This window comes from Cricetulus griseus, chromosome 6, assembly GCF_003668045.3.
Source record: "Cricetulus griseus strain 17A/GY chromosome 6, alternate assembly CriGri-PICRH-1.0, whole genome shotgun sequence".
NCBI lineage: Eukaryota > Metazoa > Chordata > Mammalia > Rodentia > Cricetidae > Cricetulus > Cricetulus griseus.
Genome location: NC_048599.1, coordinates 150,683,226 through 150,690,799, shown reverse-complemented (window position 1 = coordinate 150,690,799; position 7,574 = coordinate 150,683,226).

Here is a 7,574-nt window from a genome sequence, read left to right as displayed (position 1 = left end):
AGGATGGTTTCTTCTAGTTCCATACATTTGCCTGTGAATTTCAAGATTCCATTGTTTTGTTTTCCACTGAGTAGTACTCCATTGTGTAAATGTACCACATTTTCTCCATCCATTCTTCAGTTGAGGGGCATCTAAGTTGCTTCCAGATTCTGGCTATTACAAATAATGCTGCTATGAACATAGATAGTTGGGAAACCAGCATAGGACTGACCCAGACACCGTGAATGTAGGTATCAGTTAGGAGGCCTGGGCAATCTAGGTAGCCTCTGGTAGTGGATCAGTATTTATCCCTAGCATACGAATGGACTTTGGGAGCCCATTTCGCATAGAGGGATACTTTCTCAGCCTAGACATACAGGGAAGGACCTAGGTCCTGCTCCAAATGATATGACAGACTTTGAAAAATCCCCCATCTCCCTGAGTAGCAGAAAGGGGATGGTATAGGGGGTCAGTGGGGGGCAGGGGAGGAGGGGAGGGAGAGGGAACTAGGATTGACATATAAAAAAAAAGCTTGTTTCTAATTTAAATTTTAAAAGAATTGAAAAGAAGAAAAGAAAAAAAACAGGTTTCTAGACCTGAGCAAGTGGGAACACATGGACCCAGTCTGACAGCTTGGGAACCAACATTAGACCAAACCAGGCCCTCTGAATTTGGGTTTTAGCTAGGAGCACTGGACAATCTATGGGGCCTCTGGCAGTGGAACCAGGATGTATCCCTAGTGCACAACCAGACTTCAGGAGCCTATTTCCCATGGAGGGATACTCTCTTATCCTAGATACACAGGGGAGGGCCTAGGCCCTTCTCTACATGACTTGATAGATTTTTGATGATCCCTCATGGGAGGCCTCACCCTCCCTGGGGAGTGGATGGGGATGGGATGGGGTGGTTGGTGGGGGGAATGGGAGGATGGGAGGGAGAGGGAATGGGGATTGATATGTAAAATAATATTGTCTCTAATTTAAATAAAATCTATTAAAAATTTAAAAAAGAAACAGCAGGCATCTAAAACAAGATAAAACCGAAACTATCACATTGAATTTGGGCATGGAAATCTAACAGAAGAAAAAGATTGCCAAGAGAAGTCACAAGAAACAGACCCAGTTGTTCACACATTCAAGAGTCCCATAAAAATACTAAGCAGAAATTTATAATATATATGAAAGGACCTGGTGCAGGCCCATGTGAGTCCTGTGCTTGTTGCCGTAGTCGCTAAGAGTTCATATGAGGACCTTGTTCTCCTGTGTCCTCTAGACCTTCTGGCTCTCACACCTTTTCTGTTTCCTTCTCCCCAGGATTTCCTGAGCTCTGAGGAGAGAGATTTTTATGGAGATATTCTATTTGGAGCTGTGTGTTCCAAGTTTCCACCCTCTGTGTAATGTCTGGCTGTGAGTCTCTCTATTTGTTCCCATCTGCTACAGGAGGAAGGTTATCTGATGCTGGCTGATTAATATCATTAAGAATCATTTTATTATTACTTTTTTAATATCAGTAATATTTGGTTACTAGGTCTTTGGGCTACCTAATCATAGGTTCTTGATCACCCAAGCAGTTTCAAGAGTGAGATCCATCTCATGGAGTGGGCCTTAAGTCAAATCAGACATTGGTTGGTTACTGATAGAATAGCCTGCCTCCATCTTAATGTTAGATTCATCTTATTACAAGGTCAAACAAGTTCATTTTTGTTTTCTGTAAAACTCAAGTTTGACATGTCATGACCCATTTTCTGGAATTTGACATGTTCACACCCTATACTCTGACCTACCCTGACCTCTATCCTGATAAGATGTTCTACTGAATAATTTTGAGATGTTCTGCCTATTTCCTTGGCAACCAAAAATCCCTGGAAAGCCCCTAGTCTTGCAGTTTTTAGCTATATAAGACCCACTTTCTCATGTGTTTGATGTTGTTCTCTAAAAGATAATTTATTGCCTGACTTTTTGGAAGATAATAAATCTTACCTATTTCAACCAAAAGAATTTGAGCAATGGTCTTTACTATCATTCAGTAAAATTATTACCACAAGATTTTTTTGTTACCATTTCTGTATAATATTTTTCAAGCAGGACAGATGTAGATTGGAGGTTTTATGTCTGATTGGTTTGGTACCTTGTAGATTACCTTCCTGCATCAAAGATACTAGGACATAGCAGTGAAGGTTCTATGTAAGCACCAGCTTTCCCTCTACATGTTCAATGAGTTGTGTGGGTGTTGTCTCCACCAAAGGGCCTTGCTGTAAGTTTGCAGGGAGACAACCTATTGTTTTGGCCACAATGTGGATTGTCTGAGGATTACAATGGGACCCTTTTGGGCAGCATGTCAAATGTATGAAACCAAATTCCAATACTGGAAGCTTCATTTGGTGACAAGAGATGGCCAGTAGATACTCAGTCTCCCCCATTATTTAGAGACATCATTAGGATCACTTTTTATAAATATTAGAAAGTTTCCACTGCAGTAGGTCTCCATACACTCTTCAAATGCCCCTCAGTTCTGGCTGTCTCTCCCTGAATTGTCTCCCTCAATCCTGTTTACCTTATATGGAATTAATTAAGTTCCAAAAGTGAAGGACACACTAGGAAGGGACTTTTTTCCACTTCTAATCTGGATCTTGAGGCTGGAAGGCAAGGCTTTAATCACCCGTGTCACCCCTTCTTCTGGAATTCTATTTAAGAAGGAAGCTTTTGATCTTTGCCTGCTTGCTCTCAACTTGCTATCAAATCCATTCCTTCCCTGGCTCTAGAACCCACTTCATCATGACTCCAACATATATAAAAGACCAGCTGAGATATCCATGGACTGAGCAACTACTGGATCCTTGAAATTTCTATTCACAGCAAGCCATTGTTGTATTAGCAGGACTGCACCCTATAAATTATTCTACTCTATCTCCTTCCTCTACATATATAGAGAAATTCATTCTATACATTATGTTATTCAAGGGAACCATGATTAATACACCTTTCCCAACTCACTCTCTCGTTCCCATTCCTCCCTCTCCCAGTCCACCTACACAATGTATTCTACTTCCCTTTCCCAGGGAGATCCATGTGCTCTCCCTAGAGCCCTCTTTGTCACTGATCCTCTCTGGGTCTGTGGAATGTAGCCTGGTTATCCTTTACTTCACAGCTAATATCCATATATAAGTGAATACATGTCATATTTATCTTTCTTTGGGTTACCTCATTTGGGATGATTTTTTTTCTAGTTCTATCCATTTGTCTGCAAATTTCATTATGTCATTTTTTAACAGATGAATAATACTCCATTGTGTAAATGTACCACATTTTCTTTAACCATTCTTTGATTAAGGGGCATCTAGATTGTGTACAGTTCCTAGTTATTAGGAATAGAACAGCAATAAAAAGGTATAATGAGTGTCCTTTGAGTATATTGCTGTAGAACAATCTTTGTACACTGTAGATGTGTATTACTCTCATTGGTTAATCAACTGACTGATATATAGCAGGGCAGGAAGAGACTGGGTGGGAGATCCAGACTAGGAGGATGCTGGGAAGAAGAAAGGAATTGAGAGGAGATGCATGAGATACAGAGTGAGCAGGATGGGAGGTATGTAGATGAGATAAACAAGAGAAATGGTTAATTTAAGTTAGAAGAAGTAGCTAAAAAAACAAGACTAAGCTATCAGCTGACCATTTATAATTAATAATGTCTCTGTGTGGTTATTTGGGAACTGGCTGGGGGACAGAAATCTTCGAATACAGTGTATACCTGAGTGGTATAGCTAAATCATGAGGTAGAAAAATGCCCAACCTTCTTAAATAAAGCCACATTGATTTTCACAGTGGCTGTACACATTTGCACTACCATGAGCAGTGGATGAATATTCAGCTTACTCCACATCCTTGATAGCATGAGCTATCGCTTGTATTTTTGATCTTAGTCATTCTGACATATGTTAAAGTAGAGTCCCAACGTAGTTTTAATTTGCATTTCCCTGATGGAAAACGATGTTGTACATTTCTTTAAGTGTTTCTCAGCCATATTTGAGTTTGCTCCATTGAGAATTGCCTGTTTAGATCGGTACCTCATTTTTCTTTTATTTTTCATTTTTTCCTCTTTATTATTGTTATTATTATTATTAATTCAAGTTAGGGAACAGGCTTGTTTCACATGTAAGTCCCCTCTCCCTCTCCCTCCCCTCACCCCCATTCCTTCTCCCCCACCTCCAACCTACCCCGCCCCATCCACCCACCACTCCCCAGGCAGGGTAGGGCCCCCAACCTGGGCTCCACAAAGTCCACCAAATCTTCCTGTGCTAGGCGTTGGCCCCTCCCCATGTGTCCAGAGACAGAGCGCATCCCTTCAAGTGGGATGGGCTCCCAAAGTCCCACACACACACCAGGGCAAAACGCCAGTCCACCTCCGGAGGCTCCCCGGAGTGCAGGGGCCTCCCCATTGGCATCCATGATCAGGGGGCTGGATCAGTCCCGTACTGGCCTCCTAAAGAGCGTCTGGGGTCGATATGCTTTCCCTTTTTCAGGCCAACTGTTTCTGTGGGTTTCTCCAACCTGGTACAGACCCCTTTGTTCTTCATTCCTCCCTCTCTTCAACTAGGTTCCAGATTTCAGCTCAGTGTATTTCTGTGGATGTCTGTCTCTGCTTCCATCAGCCACTGGATGAGGACTCTAGGATAGCATAGAGAGTAGTCATCAATCTCATTCTAGGGGAAGGGCTTCTAGGCCATCCTCTCCTCCACTGCCCGGACTGTCAGATTGTGTCATCCTTGTAGGTCTCTGGAGATCTCCCTAGTTCCAGATCTCTTCTCGGACCTATAGTGGCTCCCTCTGATATGGTATCTCTCATCCTGCTCTCTCTCCTCTATTCTTCCCCCAACTCAATATCTCTGCTCCTCCATTTCTTCTCCTCTACTCTTCTTCTTGTGCTCTTATTGTGGCAGCACCCACTCCCCTACCCTCATGCTCTCAATTAGCTCGGGAGTTCATGCCACTTCCCATTCCTGGGGTCTATTTATCCCTTAGAGTCATTCATGATTTCTAGTTTCTTTGGGGAAGAGGATTATAGGCTGGTAAACCTTTGCTCTATGTCTAAAAATCATATATGAGTGAGTACATACCATGTTTGTCTTTTTGTGATTGGGTTACCTCACTCAGGATAGTTTCTTCTAGTTCCATCCATTTGTCTGCGAATTTCAAGATTCCATTGCTTTTTTCTGCTGAGTAGTACTCCATTGTATAAATGTACCACATTTTCTCTTTCCATTCTTCAGTTGAGGGGCATCTAGGTTGCTTCCAGGTTCTGGCTATTACAAACAATGCTGCTATGAACATGGTTGAACATATGTCCTTGTTGTATGAACATGCAGTATTTGGGTATATACCCAAGAGAGGAATGGCTGGATCTTGAGGTAGATTGATTCCCATTTTTCTGAGCAACCGCCATACTGATTTCCAAAGTGGTCTTACAAGTTCACACTCCCACCAGCAATGGAGGAGTGTTCCTTCTTCTCCACATCCTCTCCAGCATAGGTTGTCATTGGTATTTTTGATTTTAGCCATTCTGACAGGTGTGAGGTGGTATCTCAGAGTTGTTTTGAGTTGCATTTCTCTGATGGCCAAGGATTTTGAGCACTTTCTTAAGTGTCTTTCAGCCATTTCAGATTCCTCTGTTGAAAAATCTCTGTTTAGTTCTGCACCCCACTTTTTAATTTCATTGTATGGTGTTTTGGTGGCTAGCTTCTTGAGCTCCTTGTATATTTTGGAAATCAGTCCTCTGTCAGATGTGGGGCTGGTGAAGATCTTTTCCCATTCTGTGGGTGGTCGTTTTGTCTTACTGACTGTGTCCTTTGCCTTACAGAAGCTTCTCAGTTTCAGGAGGTCCCATTTATTGATTGCAGACCTCAGTGTCTGTGCTTCTGGCGTGATGTTCAGAAATCGTTCTCCTGTGCCAATTTGTTCAAGGGTTATTCCCACTTTCTCTTCTTAGAAGATTCAGTGTGGCTGGATTTATGGAGAGATCTTTGATCCATTTGCTCTTAAGTTTCGTGCATGGTGACAGGTATGGATCAATCTGCAATCTTCTGCATGTCTGAATCCAATTGTGCCAGCACCATTTGTTGAAGATGCTATCTTTTTTCCATTGTATGGATTTAGCACCTTTGTCAAAAATACGGTGTTCATAGGTGCATGGGTTAATATCTGGGTCTTCAATTCTATTCCATTGGTCTATCTGTCTATTCTTGTGCCAATACCAAGCTGTTTTCAGAACTATGGCTCTATAGTAGAGCTTGAAGTCAGGGATGGTGATGCCTCCAGAAGATCTTTTATTGTAAACAGTTGTTTTGGCTATCCTGGGTTTTTTATTTTTCCATATAAAGTTGAGTATTGTTCTTTCAATGTCTGTGAAAAACTGTGTTGGGATTTTGATGGGGATTGCGTTGAATCTGTAGATTGCTTTTGGTAGGATTGCCATTTTTACTATGTTAATTCTGCCTATCCAAGAGCATGGGAGATCTTTCCACTTTCTGGTATCTTCTTTAATTTCTTTCTTTAAAGTCTCAAAGTTCTTATTGTACAGGTCTTTCACTTTTTTGGTTAGTGTTACCCCAAGATATTTTATGTTGCTTGTGGATATTGTGAAAGATGATGTTTCCATGATTTCTTTCTCATTGAGTTTATCATCTGTATATAGTAGGGCTACTGATTTTTTTGAGTTAATTTTGTATCCTGCTATATTGCTGAAGGTGTTTATCAGCTGTAGGAGTTTCCTGGTAGAGGTTTTCAGGTCACTTATGTAGACTATCATGTCATTTGCAAATAGTGAAAGTTTGACTTCTTCCTTTCCAATTTGTATCCCTTTGATCCCCTGTTCTTGTCTTATTGCTCTAGCTAGAACTTCAAGTACAATATTGAAGAGGTATGGAGAGAGTGGACAGCCTTGTCTTGTTCCTGATTTTAGAGGAATCACTTCCAGTTTCTCTCCATTTAGTTTGATGTTGGCTATTGGTTTGGTGTATATCGCGTTTATCATGTTTAGATATGTTCCTGTTATTCCTGTTCTCTCCAAGATCTTTATCATGAAGGGATGTTGGATTTTGTCAAAGGCTTTTTCAGCATCTAGTGAGATGATCATGTGGTTTTTCTTTTTCAGTTTGTTTATATGGTGGATTACATTGATGGTTTTTCATATGTTGAACCATCCTTGCATCCCTGGGATGAAGCCTACTTGATTGTGGTAGATGATTTTTCTGATATGTTCTTGGATTCGATTAGCCAATATTTTATCGAGTATTTTAGCATCAATGTTCATGAGGGATAACTGTCTGTAGTTCTCTTTGTTAGTCTTATCTTTGTGTGGCTTGGGTATCAAAGTGATTGTAGCCTCGTAGAAAGAGTTTGGCAATATCCCTTCTGCTTCTATTGTGCGGAACAGTTTGAGGAGTACTGGTATCAGCTCTTGTTTGAATTTCTGGTAGAATTCTGCAGTGAAGCCATCTGGCCCTGGGCTTTTTTTGGTTGGGAGGCTTTTGATGACTGCTTCTATTTCATTAGGGGTTATGGGTCGATTTACACTGTTTATCTGATCTTGATTTAATT